We start from the raw sequence: 19599 nt of genomic DNA on the forward strand, positions 1-19599 counted from the left end.
GTACTTACTGTACCAGCCCAGAGGGGCAGCAGCCCTATAGCAGTAATGATCCCGGCCTTCACAGTTGCCCCCGGCAGCCCCCCATATTGGATCTTGTTAGGCCGTCTTTTGTGTGTCAGTGGCACTGCACGTGCTCAGTGGGCTCTGGGCTCACTTACCATAAAAGTCACACCGGCCCGGGGTATGTTATTACCAGAGAGCTGCGCCACCATGGGTTTTCTTCTTGCCAATCATCCCCTGCCCCACAAGTACCATACTGTGCATTTACCCCACCCTGGGCAGTTACATGGCGGCCCAGTAGTGCTGTAGAAGAAAGTACCCTCGGCACCAACCAAATATTTTAGCTTTTCCTTCCCCTGTATCAGCAGCCGGGGGGGTTGCAGCTTTGACATCCCAGATCCACAAAACAGCAACTGTCGCTGCCGGTGATGCAACTGTCGCTCTGTTCTGGGTCGGCTTCTGATTTAGGAAATGGGGGGGGGGAATAATTAGCGGCGCCGGACTCACATGAGATGCCAATACCCCATTATCCCCCCTCGTTACCGGCGTTGGCAGCCGCCAGATCTCTCCTGTTGCACATTAATCACTTCCATAGAGAGAGAGTAATTAGCAGTCTAATTAGGGTCATCATGGGCTTCGACTGCGTGACTGCCCACAGCCAATGGGATGTGAGGGAACCATTATCTTTATTGGACTCACCCCCCACTCTACCTACCTACCCACCCACCAACCTACCTACCCATAAACCTACCCACAACTTACCTACCTAACTACCTATCCTCCCATCTACCAACCAATCTACCTACCCATAAACCTACCCACAACTTACCTACCTACCCACCCATCTACCAACCAATCTACCTACCCATAAACCTACCCACAACTTACCTACCCACCCATCTACCTACCAACTCACCTACAAACCTACCTACCCACCAACCTAACTACCTACCTGCCCATAAACCTACCCACAACTTACCAACCTACCTAACTACCCACCAACCTACATACCCACCTACCCACTACCCACCTACCAACCAACCTACTTACCCACCTGCCAACCAACCCATCCACCCACCCACCCACCTACTCACCAACCAACTACCCACCTAAGGAAACTCTGACTCGGCGTTACATTTCCAGTTAAATGCGACTGTATTTCCCCCCATTTCTTCTCTCTTTGTATTTTGCCCATAAAAGGGAACAGACAGTTTAATTTTGCCTTTAATTTCTCCCTCTGACAAGTACAGATATGAATTGAGTAAGAGCCTTTCCCAGCTGGGCGCCCCCCAGTGGCAGCATCGGCCTCCCCATCACTCATGTTCCCTGGGATTGGGAAAGCTTTGGGGGGCTCAGTAAGATATTTAATACATTTATATACGCAATAGCGCAAGTCACACAGGCTGGACGTATCCGCGCGGCCATTTGTCTGAGTGCGAGTGTCCGGCCCAATTTTGGCTTGGCTTGGGTCAGTGACCCCCATTTGAAAGCTGCAAAGAGTTGGAAGAAAGGAAATAATTCAAAAACTATAACAAATATATAATGAAGACCAATTGAAAAGTTGCTAGGAATAGGTCATTCTATAACATGCTAAAAGTTAGAATAAAGGTACCCTGAGAGCTCAGTTTGGGGCGCCACATGTTTCCCCCGGTAACCAAGGAAACGAAAGATCATAATGCGCTCACTTTTGTGCATCGCTGCTCCTTATCAGAGTCAGAGCCGGAAACCAGATAAGCGCTAATACTGTGCAGCCCGAGCCAACTAAATCCTATTTGCTGTAAGTACAACAGTGTAACTAAAGCCTGTGAGAGTGTGAGCAGGGGGCCATTTACTACATTGGCTGCAAGTGGGGATCTGGGGAAATGCACTGGGGGGGGGGGGGGCAGGTATGTGGGTTCCAGCAATAGCCACAACTTTGTCTGTCCCTGGGCCCCTGAGTGTTACACTTATCATTGGGGTTAGGGCCACTTGCTGGGCCCAAACGTCTCACTCATTGCCTTCAAGTAGGGGAAGCGGAATAAAGTTACGGCGGCCATACATTGGCAAAGCTGCCAAATAAACAGATCTTTACCTGCGTTAGCCACCACGTTTGGCCCAATCAGCACAATCTGATCATTTGGGCCAACATTTGGATCATAATGGCGGCCTAGAAAGGCCCATCAGAGGAGGATCACATAGACATGTGTCTTGTGTTTTCTAACTTACTCAGCTAACATCAGGCCAACGTTTAGAAAGAGATAAAGTAGGCCTATGGGAGGCCCCATACACAAACCAATCAGCTGCCAGTCCAGTCTGGAGGGGCCAAGTTGACAGCTTTGTATGGCCGTGTGTGTGATCCCTGTGTTGTAGGAAAGTTTTGCAAATAGTTAAAGAAAGTACCCCGGCATCTCCTCATTCAACCCCGGCATCTCCTCATTTCATCAGAAAGATCCCTTAGGAACAACTGACCCAACAGAAAGCTAAAGTAAATAAAACAAGACATAAAGATGTACAGGAGTATTTACTGGGTAAGGGGGGTCAGTTCCAGGTTCTGTTGGGTTCTGCTCAGCACCAATATTTTGCACCTACAGTATGAGATGATTCCAGATCCATAGAGGAGAGAGGCGCTATAGCTGCTATGTGCATCATGATAAGGACTTGTATGCCCGTGTTTTATAATGTGGAAGGCTCCCGAGCTGTTTGAGGTTCCCCATAATAACAGAGGGAGACCCTAAAGAAGGAGATTTGTTGTTAAAAAGGATCCCTGTATGAAGTACAAGAGTTCTCCTCAGGCAGAAGCAAAGACCTGGTTAGGCAGGCAGTACCAGAAGAATGGAGTAGGGCAGGGGTCCCCATCCTTTCTTACTCCTGAGCCACAGTCAAATGTAAAAAGACTTGGGGAGCAACACAAGCACCATAAAAGTCCATGGAGGAGCCAAATAAGGGCTGTGATTGGCTATTAGGGGCCTCTATGCACCCTATCAGCTTACAGGGGCTTTATTTGGTCTTGTTTTTATTCAACCAAAACTTGCCCCCAAGTCAGGAATTCAAAAATAACTCCCTGGTTTGGGGGCACTGAGAGCAACACCCAAGGGGTTGGGGAGCAACATGTTGCCCCCGAGTCACTGGCTGGGGATCAGTGGAGTAGAGGGAACTGTCGGTCCATGTTAAGATGTTTGAGGTGTTTCCCTTTGGTCTGTGTTATGCAGGTTCCTAGCACTGTGGAACTAGGGGCAGATCCATTACACGCCTTGGGCCTCAACCCATCAAGAGAAAGAAACTGGAAAAGTCGTGTCAGCTTTTTCACTTTGGGTGCAAGCACCACTCTCCCCCCCTTACCATAGAGCAGGGATCCCCAACCAATGGCTCAGGGGCAACATGTTGCTCACCGACCCCTTGGAGGTTGCTCCCAGTGGCCCCAATGTAGGTGCCCAGTATTAAATGTCTGGCTTGGGGCAAGTTTTGTAAGCGCAAAGTTACAGTTTTATTCCAATTATAGCTTCCTGCAGAGTCTACATGGGGCTACCAAATAGCCAATCACAGCCCTTATTTGTCATCCCCAAAAGACTATTTTTTATGCTTGTGTGGCTCCCCAACACTTGTTACATGTGAGTAATAAAAGGTTGGGGATCCCTGCCATAGAGAGGAGCCCACACACAATCCCAGCTCTTTACATTGAGCATCAGCAGATACGAGGCCGGGCTTATTTTATTCTGCAAGTATCTGAAACCCGATTCAAACAAAGTCCCTGGCAATGCCCAGGCGGGACAGTAGCCTTAGGGCTTTATCTTGTAAACTTTGTGCCTGTTCCCTCCCAGATTAACTGCCGAGGATGGATCTCATGCTGCCGGCCTCATTACATGCAAAGCAGAGTTTTGGAAACAATTATGTTGCCATTAATATACGTCTTTGGGTGAGAGATGCGCAATTTAATATGTGGAATTATACATTTTATTGACCTTTAACAGAGAAATAAAGCTCAAAAAAAGAAGTAGGGTAGAAATGCTGCAATTACATTTTGTGGTTCTGTACCAGCCCAAGGCCCCCACGGCCCTTTAGCAGATCTGTGCCCCTGAAGATGCCCCCAGTAGCCCCCCATCTTCTTTCTGCTGATTCCCGGCACATACTCTGGGCTGCTGGCACTGACCCCCCTGTGCCCACGGGTGAGTGACCGGATCATTACTGGTATAGAGGTTCTGGTACTTTAGCCTGCTGCATTATGTTCAGTGCATGAAATACAGCATTTCTACCCAGATTTGTTTTGAGGGTTTATTTCCCCTTTACAAGATGTTGGGGATCTATATGTGCATATGGAGAGGGAACCTTTCCAGTCACTGTTGGAGCAATGGAGCCGTGTGGCTGAGACATGGGGCTAGTAGCAGGCAATAGGCATACAGCAAATAATAAATACACAGGGCACAAGGGCATTGGTGGGGAAAGGCCGCAGCCGCTTTATTTGGAACAGCACATAACATGTCATAACCTTTAATACTTGAATAGCTCAGAACTTCCAACCCCAGGGAATGAGCCCGGCTCTGCTCAAACCCCACAGGCTGCCTTAAATGAAATCTCCTATAACCCCCCCACAACAGCCCAGGGGTTACCCCCTTACAGCTGCGACAATGTACCTTTTTCTTTTCCTTTTTATAACTTTTTTTCTTTGGGTTTGGGGGACATTGTAGACTTAAGGTGCCCATACACGTTCAGATCCGCTGGCTACGGGTGGGGGATATCGGGAGAATCCAGGCTAATTCGGTTGTTTAGCCCTGGGGCCAAACGATCGAATTATAACGACGGGTATAGGAAAAGTCGGTTTGGGGACCGCATCAACGAGCCGATGTGGTCCCCGATCCGACTAAATTTTTTTAACCTGCCCAATCGATATCTGGCCAATTTCAGGCCAGATTCCCAGAATTTTGAATCAAACCAATAAAGAGAACAATATATCTGGCAGTAGGTAAAAGCTGGAGAAGATCCCACTAAGAAGTAGATTAGATCTGTAGAAGAACATACCTGGACTTTAGGTGGCCATTCACGGTAAGATCTGCCGTTTGTTGAGGTTGCCAAACGAGAGGATCTTCCTGAGATGCCCACCTAAGGAGAGAGATACCGGGCTGAATGACCGAATTACAACAGCGGGCATAGGCACCATGGGACCGAGGTCCTTGTTTGGCGAGGTCTCCCAATATTCCCACCTACAGTATATTATCCCAATGGTTGAATTAAAATGGCAGGTATTTGGGCCGTCAGACTGAGGATTGCATTAACGAGCTGATGCAGTCCCCGATCCGATGGGAAATTCAAACCTGCCTGATCATGACATGGACAATTTTAGGCCAGATACAAGTCGGGTAGGCCCATTGGGGGGCCCCATATACAGCAGATAAGCTGTTGAATCAGTCTAAAGGACCAGAATCAGCAGCGGAAATCTGCCCATGTATGGCCACCTATATTCTCTATTCCCAGCTCCTGTGCTGCCCTCTAGTGGCCAAACCTCAATCTGCAGCTGGGATTGTTCTGGATCCTGCTGAAAGTTGCAGTTAGACTAGCCCTGGGTTAACAGATACCTGACTTCAGGACACTCGCTAAGGTCCTACATACGCTTCTCCTGGTGCAATTAGCTTTACCCTTTCCAACCTACATGTGAGCAAATCTACAGAATGGAAATGGACTCACCCACGGCAGCTTTTGGGGATGTGTTTAGATTGTCCACACTGGGCCCACTCTCTGCATCTGTAGGAACACAATAATATCTGTATTACACAGAGCGCCATGGAGACTGAGGTGGGGGCGGCATATCAGATACACACTCACTTGGGGAGGGAGGAGCTACCCAGCAAACCTGACGGATGTAACTCCGGCGAGCTCCGACAATCTGAGCTAAAAAAGCGATAAATTAGCACTAAAAAGCCTACCCATACACCATACCTGGGACAAGAAAGCACTGCTGAATGGACACGGGTCCTAAAAATCCCAACAAAAAAGCATCAAAGCAGATAACTGCATTTTTTACGCCGCAACCCTACACTCACGCGTCGCGAGACGCCATTTTAGATCAGCAGCATGAAACTGCAGAGGGAGAAATAGGCACCAGCGGAAGATATAAAACGCATACTGCTAGACCTCAAAAAAACCCTACAAGCCGACCTAAAACAGCTCAGAGAGCGCACGGCACATATTGAAACCAAAATGGGAGAATACGCAGAGGCCCATAACGAGCTAGCGGACCAACAGAACAAACTAGAGAAGGAGGTTGAGCGTCTCACAAACAAGGTAGCGGACCTAGAGGGTCGCTCCCGCAGAAATAACCTGAAACTGCGGGGCATCCCAGAATCAGTTCCCCCACGCCAACTGGAGAGCTAACGGAACTATTACAGGCAATTCTACCAAATGCACCTCCAATAGACTTGACAATAGATAGAATCCACCGGGTTCCAAAGCCGAGATCCGCTCCAGAAGCAGCCCCCAGAGATGTGCTGACGAAGATCCACTTAGTAAAAGAGAGACTCTTACAAGCAGCACGCAAGAAAGAAAATTGGCCGGCTAAATACGCAGACCGGCAAATCTACACAGACCTCTCGCAAACCACCTTAATGAAAAGGAAAGCATACGCCAAAGTCACCACACAGCTCCGGCAGAACAAGATCCCGTACAGATGGGGATTCCCGGTTAAGCTTATAGCGCTTAGAAATGGCTCACCGACTGTCTTCAACTCCCCAGAGGCCAAAGCAACACTGGAACCTCCCACTCCCAACATCTCCATCCAAACGCACCCCTCCGCAAACACCATCACCTCGTAAGCTTCCCAGGGAATGGCACACTCCATAACTATGCACAAGGTGAACCTCACAATCTACCACTAAAATAGACATTAAGCAACTGAAAGCAGCTCAGAGAATGCGGAGCAAATTGAAGTCCATCGCGCATTCCCCCCTCCCCACTCCAACGGCAAAAGCCTTGGAAAATAAAAGGGCACAGTATCAACAAATAAATACTGTGCCACAGGAAGGCAACTAACCTATAGACTAATGATAATACACTACCTACCTGAAATCCAGCAACAGAAGCTGGGAAAATTACACTCTTTACAGTTACCAGTTAAATGTTATTTGTTTACTCACCGGGTCAAAGTCCTAATGGAGAAAAATATTTGTGACAAAAATGTTAATAACCCAAAGGGTAAAGCATACATCAAAATGCAGAGATGGTTAATGTATACTCTATAAACGCCAGGGGATTAAATACCCCGCAAAATCTCTCCCTAAATGAGGCTTTTAGAGCCAAAGCTGACCTGATATTTTACCAAGAAACCCATTTTAAAAAGTCTAATCACCCAAACTTTTATAACAGGAACTATCCCCACAATTACCACGCTTACTCCAAAACCAAATCAAAAGGCGTAATAAGCGAATAAGCTCCCAAGTATCATTTCATATGCACCTGATGTATGCGGACTCTATGGGCAGATACTTGATGTTGATATGCAATATAGGTGACCAGGTATACACACTGATCAATATATATGTCCCTAACGACAACCAGCTACAATACCTCACCAAAACACTCACAAATCTCTTGGAATATAAAAGAGGGAAATGTATTATAGCGGGAGATTTAATTGCATAATGGATCCAATCCAAGACATAGCCAGAACAGTGAAAAAAACGATAACCAAACAACAGGTAAAAGCAGCACAGAAGTTTAGGGATCTTTTCCATAATTTAGCACTAGTGGATACATGGAGAGCAAAAAACCCAGAGCTTAAGGAATTTACCTATTACTCCCCTAGGCACTCCATGCACTCTAGAATAGACATGATATTTACAGACAACCCACGACATCAATAACCAAAGCATGGATAGGAATTCAAAACTGGTCGGACCTCGCCCCAATAGGTGTAGAAATAGGACGAGGAAGATCTACTAGTAACATAGAACCCTGGAGACTGAACGACTCCCTCCTCACACGAAGAGAGGACCAAAACCCAATAAAACAAAACATAAACAAATAGTTTAAAAACAATAAATCAGAAGAGGTAGGAGCACAATACCTATGGCTCGCACATAAAGCGACCCTGAGAGGGGAATTTATAGCTATGGCTAAAGGAAACGTAGGGAAACTGAAAAACAACCAATCACTTTAGAACAAGAAATAAAACACCTAGAAAAGCAATTCCACGATAACCCCACTAACAACTAGCCCAGGATATTCAAAACACTAAGAGAGAACTAAACCAAGCTCTACTGAATAAAACAGAAAACCGATTAAAGCTTCTAAAACAAACTTATTATACTAAAAGCAACAAGGCAGACAAACTACTAGCCCCACAGCTGAGAAACAAACAGGCCCTAACCAGGATCCCCTATATTGCAGAACAAAAAAATAGCAGATCTTTTCGCAGCACTACTACACCCCCTTATATAATCTAACGTCAAATAACACCGAACCAAAACCTACAGCAGAAACTATTTCACAGTACCTTACATCAATGAATCTTCCACAACCCACACAAAACCAAAAAGAAACCCTTAACTCACCAATCACAATAGAGGAGGTACAACAAGCAATAAAACAACTCAAAATTGGGAAAGCCCCAGGTCCAGATGGATATACAAATATCTATTACAAAACATTTGCCAAAGAATTAGCCCCACGGCTTTTACAGTTATTTACAGACATCACGGACACAGGTGAAATTGTTCCAGAATTCCTACAGGCGCACATATCAACTATACCTTAACCAGGGAAACCAGCAGATATGTGTCAGCATTTTAGGCCAATAGCCTTATTAAACACTGACCTAAAGCTTTATTCTAAAATACTCGCACATAGACTTAATAAAATGTTACCCTCCTTGACAAACACAGACCAGGTCGGATTTGTGATGGAACGTCAGGCCCCAGATAACACTAGAAAGCTCCACACACTACTGCAAATAATAAAACAACGTAAAACACCAGCGTTATTGCTATCTCTAGATGCAGAAAAGGCCTTCGACAGGATCCACTGGGAATATATGGAACAAACTCAAAAAATGTAACCTAGGAACTCATTTCATAAAGGCAGTAATGACTCTTTACTCATTACCATCAGCTAGGGTAAACGCAGCAGGGATCCTGTCGGAGACTTTCTGCTTCACGAATGGCACGCGACAAGGCTGCCCCCTGTCCCCTTTAATATTTGCCCTAATGGTAGAACCAATAGCATGCAAAATAAGAGCGAACATCAACATCACAGGAACACAAACACAGGCTGCCCCCAGACCACAGGCCGCTTTGCAGAAGACATAATACTCTCACTCAGCAACCCTCACATATCAATCCCTAACTTACTGAAGGAACTAGAACAATTATATCAAATATCATGGTATAAGATAAACGCAAGTAAGACACAAGCTCTCCCGATAAACATCCCAACATCAGAAATACAACTTATGAAAGAAAACTTGAATGGCGGAAGCACTCTATAAAATATTTAGGAGTAAAACTCTCAAAAGACCCTGAACTACTGTTTCAAGCTTACTACAAAGCACTACAAAAAGCCCTTCAGAATGACTACCAGAAATGGAAAGCACAGTGTATCTCATGGCTAGGCAGAATAGTGGCCATTAAAATGAACGCCCTACCAAGAATTCTATACTTTTTCAGAACAATTCAGATACAACTCCCCCTACCATACCTTCAGACTCTGCAGTCACATATTAACAATTTTATATGGGCCAATAAAAAGCCAAGAATTGCAACTCAAATTCTTCAGTACTCAGTAACAAATGGCGGATTAGGGGTTCCCAGCCTGTTGCACTACTACAGGGCTACAATACCGGGCACAGCAGCCCAAATGCACAGCCCTCGACACACCAAAAAATGGCTTGACATTGAAAATATAGTTTCCTGCCCAATATGACAATACCCCAACTACTACGGATCCCAAAAACCCAGAGACCGGAAACACCACAGATATCACCAACCACCAGAACTGGACTTTCAAATTGGCACAACCAAAACAAGGGGAACTGGGAGAATTCCCCTCCCCAATAACACCAATAGCAGCTTTGGGCCCCTGACCCACAATCTCCCCGACTTGGACGGACAAAGGTATCAACAGAATAGCAGACTTATATCTAATTAACACCTACAGGACATTCAAAGAACTCCAGGAAAAATCCCAAATAAGGAGTATTATAAATACATGGGAATCACGCACCTATTAAGCACGAATATGCCCTCATATAAAACATTAAGACACAAAACCAGAATGGAACAATTATGTGCTTTAGAGGGGAGGAGAAAAGGATCCCTCTCAGAATGTTACCAATTCTTATTAGCAATCCCACAAGATCATAAACACCCACACATGACAAAATGGCAACAGGACCTAAAAATAACAATCAAACAGGAACAATGGCAAGAAATACTCAGCACAACTACAGGAGCAACGAGATGCACCAACCACATTGAAGCATATAAAAAGCTCCTACTCAGATGGCATATGGCACCAGAGAAATGAGAGCGAATAACAGGCACATACCCTGTAACGTGCTGGAGAAGATGCAATCAGAAAGGCACATTATTCCACATGTGGTGGGAATGCCGGCAAATAAAGGAACTGTGGGAACAAGTCTTTCATTGGATCAATACAGAGATAAACATCACAAAAACTCCTGAAACAGCATTACTACTATACTTCCCAAAACAAACATAACAGAAAACTTCTACTTCATGTGTTTAACGCCACAACTACGGAAATAGCAAGGCACTGGGAAACAGGCGGACAAAGCAGCTTACAACAAATCATACAAGCGATCGGTAGGAGAGCAACAATGGGAAAAATGTCGGCGAGAAAAGATAACAGACTCACCAACTACAAAAAGATATGGTCCCCGTGGAATGCATACAGTACTAACCCCCCCAAACAGGACTGCAGAACTTTCATAGTCCTATCAAACAAGTGCATTCAGACTGGGAACCAATAGCAAGCAGCACAAGGACAGACCCGGTGAGGTAGTTACTACTTATCGGTTATAAGCCGACAATGTTACACTATTTTCTAATACTGAGTTAATCTAATAGACACTGAATTGCTAAAAACCATTAAGGGAAAGGTAAAAATAACGCTACACCTTCTCTCCTGAGTTGAAGGAAAGAGGAGGCACTAGATGTGAATATTAACATGACTGGAACCTTTCTATGTCAACTCATAATAAAGAAGTTATAAAAACAAATACACACTCACTTGCAGAATCAGCAGGTTCCGGGGAGCGTATAGTTCTTGTTACAGGGGTTACAGGGTAGATGCGGGTTCTGATGCTGGGGTTGCCTCCCAGGAGCTGGAAGGCTGAAGAGGTGAGCGATTACAATGGGTCCAGTTAATGGCGCCCGTGAAATGTAACCATGACAGTGACGGGAGCAGCGCTTACCTGGGTCATCTCTGCAAAAAAGTCCGATTCTTTCTTCTCTGCCGGCTGAACGAGAGCGCAGTTCATCCCATCGATCCAGAGCTGGCAAGAGACAGAGGTTCATCTTATAAACACTTCTCATGTGGCACAAGTACACTGGCTCATTCATCTGGGCCCCTGGTTGGAGGCCCTGCCAACAAGTAAAATGGGGCCCCAATGAAAAAAAGGCCCCTTGCTTACACCCTAATCTACCCTGACCAAATCAGATGTCAGAACCCACACTTTCCCCACAAGTCCAACCCTTTCCTGACCCACTAACTGCGCCTTTCCAGCTCTTGCCCTCCCTCTGTCACGGAGCCCCTGACTGCAGTGCCCCTGATGGTGACCGTGCCCATTTATATACCAGGCAGGCCCAAACTAATGCTGTGATCAGCATCCAATAGGGTGAGGTGATGCACTGACAAATCTCGGTGACTGAGGGCTGCACCGGGCCATGGATACGGTACCAAGAGCACCAATACAAACACACAATGATATCCATCTTTGCCATTTGTGGGCACTGTTACCCAATGGCCTCCCTCGCTCACTCACATCAGTGCCAGGCTTAGACATGGCAGCATTCGCCAGCTGTCTGACCTTCTCCCGGTACATCTGGGCGCTGCGGCTGTTGTACTTTACTTTGGTGTCGCTGGTGGGGGCGCCGTGCTGATGGAAAAACCCATTCTAGTTAGAGACAAGAGGGAAGGTCCATTAGAAGCCAAGCAGGAAGGTGTTAGTGCTCACACAGAGATTTCAGCCCTCGCACACAGCCACACTAACACCGGGGACAATGGGGGCAGGAAAGACTTGGCACAGGCCGCTTAAGAGACCTGAGTGACAGGCGGCACCAATACAGAAAAGCGGCTGCGACTCTCCAAACTTCTCACTGGCCAACGCAATTGGTCAGTGGGGTTCTCCCTGCAGTTCTGCTCAGGAAGCCCATTAACCCTTTAATACAATGGCCTCAGTGCCTTCCCTGCACAGAGAATACCCCTAGCTGAGGAGTGCGTAGGGCTCAGTGCAACAAGACAACCCTGCCCCTATATACAACCCCCCTCCCATGTATCTGGGTCCCAGGGGCCTGATGAATGGAACTGCCCAATCTGGCCCATCAGTTAGGCAGCCACTACCAGCCAAAGATCCCACCCAGCCTATTAAACACTCACTATTGTATTACACACTTGTGTTTAAATTAGCATTAGAAAGGGAAAAGTGGAATCTATGCCTTATTCCCCAAACACTGTACTGCCCAGTCTGTGACCAATCAGGTCAGCGGCACAGTTTCTGTATCATAGGAGCTGCCCCCAGTGGTATATCCTGCACAATAATGTACCCGGGGGTACAAAGCAAAGCATGCTGGGAATCCCAGGCTTAGTTACCTGCCCAGTCTGTACCCTCTCGTATAATAGCCCCATATGCCCCCAGCGGTATATCCTGCACAATAATGTACCCGGGGGTACAAAGCAAAGCATGCTGGGAATCCCAGGCTTAGTTACCTGCCCAGTCTGTACCCTCTCATATAATAGCCCCATTTGCCCCCAGGGGTATATCCTGCACAATAATTTATCCAGAGATACAAAGCAAAGCATGCTGGGATTCCCAAGCTTATTTACCTGCCCAGTCTGTACTCTCTCATATAATAGCCCCATATGCCCCCAGTGGTATTTCCTGCACAATAAAGTAAGCGGGGGTACAAAGCAAAGCCGAATAAGCCGCACAGTTTGACACCTCATTCATGGGTCTACGACAAACGGTGGTTAATTGCCCCCTGCTGGGGCAATTAACAGCCCACCCCTCAGAAAAGTCAAACCACCCCATTCAAGAATAAGCCGCACAGTTTGACACCTCATTCATGGGTCTACGACAAACGGTGGTTAATTGCCCCCTGCTGGGGCAATTAACCGCCCACCCCTCAGAAAAGTCATAGCACCCCATTCCCGAATAAGCCGCACAATAAAGTAAGCGGGGGTACAAAGCAAAGCCGAATAAGCCGCACAGTTTGACACCTCATTCATGAGTCTACGACAAACGGTGGTTAATTGCCCCCTGCTGGGGCAATTAACCGCCCACCCCTCAGAAAAGTCATACCACCCCATTCAAGAATAAGCCGCACAGTTTGACACCTCATTCATGGGTCTACGACAAACGGTGGTTAATTGCCCCCTGCTGGGGCAATTAACCGCCCACCCCTCAGAAAAGTCATAGCACCCCATTCCCGAATAAGCCGCACGGTTTGACACCTCATTCATGGGTCTACGACAAACGGTGGTTAATTGCCCCCTTCTGGGGCAATTAACCGCCCACCCCTCAGAAAAGTCATAGCACCCCATTCCCGAATAAGCCGCACAATAAAGTAAGCGGGGGTACAAAGCAAAGCCGAATAAGCCGCACAGTTTGACACCTCATTCATGAGTCTACGACAAACGGTGGTTAATTGCCCCCTGCTGGGGCAATTAACCGCCCACCCCTCAGAAAAGTCATACCACCCCATTCAAGAATAAGCCGCACAGTTTGACACCTCATTCATGGGTCTACGATAAACGGTGGTTAATTGCCCCCTGCTGGGGCAATTAACCGCCCACCCCTATGAAAAGTAATAGCACCCCATTCCCGAATAAGCTGCACGGTTTGACACCTCATTCATGGGTCTACGACAAACGGTGGTTAATTGCCCCCTTCTGGGGCAATTAACCGCCCACCCCTCAGAAAAGTCATAGCACCCCATTCCCAAATAAGCCGCACAATAAAGTAAGTGGGGGTACAAAGCAAAGCCGAATAAGCCGCACAGTTTGACACCTCATTTATGGGTCTACGACAAACGGTGGTTAATTGCCCCCTGCTGGGGCAATTAACCGCGCACCCCTCAGAAAAGTCATACCACCCCATTCAAAAATAAGCCGCACAGTTTGACACCTCATTCATGGGTCTACGACAAACGGTGGTTAATTGCCCCCTGCTGGGGCAATTAACCGCCCACCCCTCAGAAAAGTCATGGCACCCCATTCCCGAATAAGCCGCACAATAAAGTAAGCGGGGGTACAAAGCAAAGCCGAATAAGCCGCACAGTTTGACACCTCATTCATGAGTCTACGACAAACGGTGGTGAATTGCCCCCTGCTGGGGCAATTAACTGCCCACCCCTCAGAAAAGTCATACCACCCCATTCAAGAATAAGCCGCACAGTTTGACACCTCATTCATGGGTCTACGACAAACGGTGGTTAATTGCCCCCTGCTGGGGCAATTAACCGCCCACCCCTCAGAAAAGTCAAACCACCCCATTCAAGAATAAGCCGCACAGTTTGACACCTCATTCATGGGTCTACGACAAACGGTGGTTAATTGCCCCCTGCTGGGGCAATTAACCGCCCACCCCTCAGAAAAGTCATAGCACCCCATTCCCGAATAAGCCGCACAATAAAGTAAGCGGGGGTACAAAGCAAAGCCGAATAAGCCGCACAGTTTGACACCTCATTCATGAGTCTACGACAAACGGTGGTTAATTGCCCCCTGCTGGGGCAATTAACCGCCCACCCCTCAGAAAAGTCATACCACCCCATTCAAGAATAAGCCGCACAGTTTGACACCTCATTCATGGGTCTACGACAAACGGTGGTTAATTGTCCCCTGCTGGGGCAATTAACCGCCCACCCCTCAGAAAAGTCATAGCACCCCATTCCCGAATAAGCCGCACGGTTTGACACCTCATTCATGGGTCTACGACAAACGGTGGTTAATTGCCCCCTTCTGGGGCAATTAACCGCCCACCCCTCAGAAAAGTCATAGCACCCCATTCCCGAATAAGCCGCACAATAAAGTAAGCGGGGGTACAAAGCAAAGCCGAATAAGCCGCACAGTTTGACACCTCATTCATGAGTCTACGACAAACGGTGGTTAATTGCCCCCTGCTGGGGCAATTAACCGCCCACCCCTCAGAAAAGTCATACCACCCCATTCAAGAATAAGCCGCACAGTTTGACACCTCATTCATGGGTCTACGATAAACGGTGGTTAATTGCCCCCTGCTGGGGCAATTAACCGCCCACCCCTATGAAAAGTAATAGCACCCCATTCCCGAATAAGCTGCACGGTTTGACACCTCATTCATGGGTCTACGACAAACGGTGGTTAATTGCCCCCTTCTGGGGCAATTAACCGCCCACCCCTCAGAAAAGTCATAGCACCCCATTCCCGAATAAGCCGCACAATAAAGTAAGTGGGGGTACAAAGCAAAGCCGAATAAGCCGCACAGTTTGACACCTCATTTATGGGTCTACGACAAACGGTGGTTAATTGCCCCCTGCTGGGGCAATTAACCGCGCACCCCTCAGAAAAGTCATACCACCCCATTCAAAAATAAGCCGCACAGTTTGACACCTCATTCATGGGTCTACGACAAACGGTGGTTAATTGCCCCCTGCTGGGGCAATTAACCGCCCACCCCTCAGAAAAGTCATGGCACCCCATTCCCGAATAAGCCGCACAATAAAGTAAGCGGGGGTACAAAGCAAAGCCGAATAAGCCGCACAGTTTGACACCTCATTCATGAGTCTACGACAAACGGTGGTGAATTGCCCCCTGCTGGGGCAATTAACTGCCCACCCCTCAGAAAAGTCATACCACCCCATTCAAGAATAAGCCGCACAGTTTGACACCTCATTCATGGGTCTACGACAAACGGTGGTTAATTGCCCCCTGCTGGGGCAATTAACCGCCCACCCCTCAGAAAAGTCATAGCACCCCATTGCCGAATAAGCCGCACGGTTTGACACCTCATTCATAGGTCTACGACAAACGGTGGTTAATTGCCCCCTTCTGGGGCAATTAACCGCCCACCCCTCAGAAAAGTCATAGCACCACATTCCCGAATAAGCCGCACAATAAAGTAAGCGGGGGTACAAAGCAAAGCCGAATAAGCCGCACAGTTTGACACCTCATTTATGGGTCTACGACAAACGGTGGTTAATTGCCCCCTGCTGGGGCAATTAACCGCCCACCCCTCAGAAAAGTCATACCACCCCATTCAAGAATAAGCCACACAGTTTGACACCTCATTCATGGGTCTACGACAAACGGTGGTTAATTGCCCCCTTCTGGGGCAATTAACCGCCCACCCCTCAGAAAAGTCATAGCACCCCATTCCCGAATAAGCCGCACGGTTTGACACCTCATTCATGGGTCTACGACAAACGGTGGTTAATTGCCCCCTGCTGGGGCAATTAACCGCCCACCCCTCAGAAAAGTCATAGCACCCCATTCCCCAATAAGCCGCACGGTTTGACACCTCATTCATGGGTCTATGACTAACGGTGGTTAATTGCCCCCTGCTGGGGCAATTAACCCCCCACCCCTCAGAAAAGTCATAGCACCCAATTCCGGAATAAGCCGCACGGTTTGACACCTCATTCATGGTTCTATGACAAACGGTGGTTAATTGCCCCCTGCTGGGGGCAATTAACTGCCCACCCCTCAGAAAAGTCATAGCACCCCATTCCCGAATAAGCCGCACGGTTTGACACCTCATTCATGGGTCTACGACAAACTTTGCGGTACTCAGTCAAAGTTGGTCTCAATGTTAAGTCTATGGGTGGAGAATTGCCCCCTGCTGGGGCTATTAACCGCCCACCCTTCAGAAATGTCATAGCACCCCATTCCCGAATAAGCCGCACGGTTTGACACCTCATTCATGGGTCTACGACAAACGGTGGTTAATTGCCCCCTGCTGGGGCAATTAACCTCCCTCCCCTTAGAAAAGTCATAACACCCCATTCCCAAATAAGCCGCACAGTTTGACACCTCATTCATGGGTCTACGACAAACGGTGGTTAATTGCCCCCTGCTGGGGCAATTACCTCCCCTCAGAAATGTCATAGCACCCCATTCCCAAATAAGCCGCACGGTTTGACACCTCATTCATGGGTCTACGACAAACTAGTTATTTGCCACAATCCCCATTATAAGTCAATGGGGCTAATTTGGGGACCACTCTTGCCCCGGGGGTAAAACTTATACCCTTGTGCGGGGTATCTTCTGACACAGGTTGCAAACCTCTTCAAATGTGGTAAATTTCACGTTTCTAACCAATTCCCTCTCTGCGCTACAATCCCTCACAGTCGGCCTCAATGTTAAGTCAATGGGATTTATTATACAGACATTAACCCATCGCTGCCTGTGCAGGAATACAGATCTGCCATTTCAACTGCCATCTGTAACATGACACCCATTCCCAGCTGGGGCTGGTCACGTGACATTGTTATTCCAACCCTATGTAACTATATGTGTGTAACCCACATTCCCAGGCCCCAGTTGCACGTGTGATGTCACAATGGTTTGAACCTCAGAAAGGTTGGAGTCAATGTAATTAGAGTTTGTTGTGAGTGATGTCGTTGTGATGTCACAATGTCACAGTCAAAGTGCCCAAGCAGCGGCCAAACTGGCTCATTCTTGATCAGGTGACTGAGGTAGGTGGAGCTCTAGGGGTGTTGGTGCCAACGTTAGCAGGAATAAGAGATAATAATAACGAATCAGTTTAATACTGGCGCTGTGGGGGCTTTGGTGTATTGTTTTTTCGAAATGGCACAAAAATTCGGAAACAATTTGTCAAAAAAAATTGACGGACATGAAAAGAAATGTTGCGCGTCGTGTTTCTGACCCACACAGCAATTTTTTTGACAGTTTCACTCATTTTTCACTCACTAATTACTGTAACTAAAGGGATATTTCTGTTTGTCTCCATAGAGAGAAAGTGAGAGAAAATGTTTCGGCGTTTACTTTCGTTTTTGCCTTGCGTGCCGAGGGTAAGTACTTTATTCTTTTTACTCTAATATCCCTCATATATTGCTATTCATAGCCTTGCTATATACAGGTATAGGACCCGTTATCCAGAATGCTCGGGACCTGAGGCTTTCCGGATAAGGAGTCTTTCCGTAATTGGGATCTCCACACCTTAAGTCTACTAAAAAGTTATTTAAACATAATTTAAACCCAATAGGGCTGTTCTGCCCCCAATAAGGGGTAATTATATCTTAGTTGGGATCAAGTACAGGTACTGTTTTATTATTATATTGAAAAGGGAAACATTTAACCATTAAATAAACCCAATAGGGCTGTTCTGCCCCAATAAGGGGTAATTATATCTTAGTTGGGATCAAGTACAGGTACTGTTTTATTATTATATTGAAAAGGGAAACATTTAACCATTAAATAAACCCAATAGGGCTGTTCTGCCCCAATAAGGGGTAATTATATCTTAGTTGGGATCAAGTACAGGTACTGTTTCTTTCTGGATAACGGGTTTTCGTATAAGGGATCCTATACATATATATATATTATTGTAGGGAGACCAGATCACTAGAAAATTCAGGGACACGTCTAATAAATCCATGTTGCAGGGCGGCACTGATTGCAGTTTCAGACGTGTCCCTGAATTCCCAAGGGATCTGCTCGCCCTATTGTATTGCTGAATTCATTCTACTTTGCCTATTTGCTCATTTCCTTTGATAATAAAACCTTTTTTTATTCTTCACTAGAAAAAACGGAATAAGCCCCCGAGAGAATTTCTTGCGGTAAGCAGAGAATAACTGGTTAACTCAATATAAAATTCCCACGTTACTGACTATTTGCCCTATTCCAGCCATTGCATTTACAATCTGTTTGCCTTTTTCTCATTAATTTTTGTAATAAAACGTGTTTTTATTCCTAGATTGAAAAAGATGAAGCCGATGTGGTCGTCGTGGTAAGCAGGGAGGAACTGGTTAACACAATATAATGATCACACTTTGCTCACTATTTGTGCTTTTCCAGCCATTTCATTTACTATTATTTTTGGCCATTTTTGCTCGTTTATTCTTGTAATAAAACATGATTTTATCCTTCCTAGAACCACCAAGACGAACCCGCCGGCGACATCATTGTGGTAAGCAGCAATTTGGCCAAATGTAAAAAACACAACTTTCCTGGTTATTTGTGTTACTGAAACCTTATTATTTACTGACCTATAGATTTATATGTGACTTTGTCACAGGCCCTTAATAACGCTGAGAATTTACTGGTATATTCACTACTGACCCCATTCCCCCATCATTTCTACTTTCCCACTTTTAAAAATTAATCTAAACTACAAAATCATTCATTACCACAAACCATATCTGGCACATTCTATAACATATCAATATATATAATAGATTA

At 46.5% G+C, this 19599-nt stretch overlaps 2 long non-coding RNA genes across 2 annotated transcripts; one reads left to right on the forward strand and one right to left on the reverse strand.

The window, feature by feature from the left end:
* Positions 1-4406: 4406 nt before the first annotated feature.
* Positions 4407-12828, reverse strand: LOC101731353. The gene is made up of 5 exons (XR_004222206.1): positions 11966-12828; positions 11396-11476; positions 11212-11313; positions 5656-5712; positions 4407-5073 (listed from the first exon to the last, which is right to left on the reverse strand). It is a non-coding gene; the product is annotated as an uncharacterized LOC101731353 (long non-coding RNA).
* A 4788-nt stretch (positions 12829-17616) lies between these two features.
* On the forward strand, positions 17617-19288 carry LOC116410253. The gene is made up of 3 exons (XR_004222208.1): positions 17617-18209; positions 18942-18977; positions 19115-19288. It is a non-coding gene; the product is annotated as an uncharacterized LOC116410253 (long non-coding RNA).
* Positions 19289-19599: the final 311 nt, after the last annotated feature.

This window comes from Xenopus tropicalis, chromosome 4 (genome assembly GCF_000004195.4).
Source record: "Xenopus tropicalis strain Nigerian chromosome 4, UCB_Xtro_10.0, whole genome shotgun sequence".
In the NCBI taxonomy this organism is placed as follows: Eukaryota; Metazoa; Chordata; class Amphibia; order Anura; family Pipidae; genus Xenopus; species Xenopus tropicalis.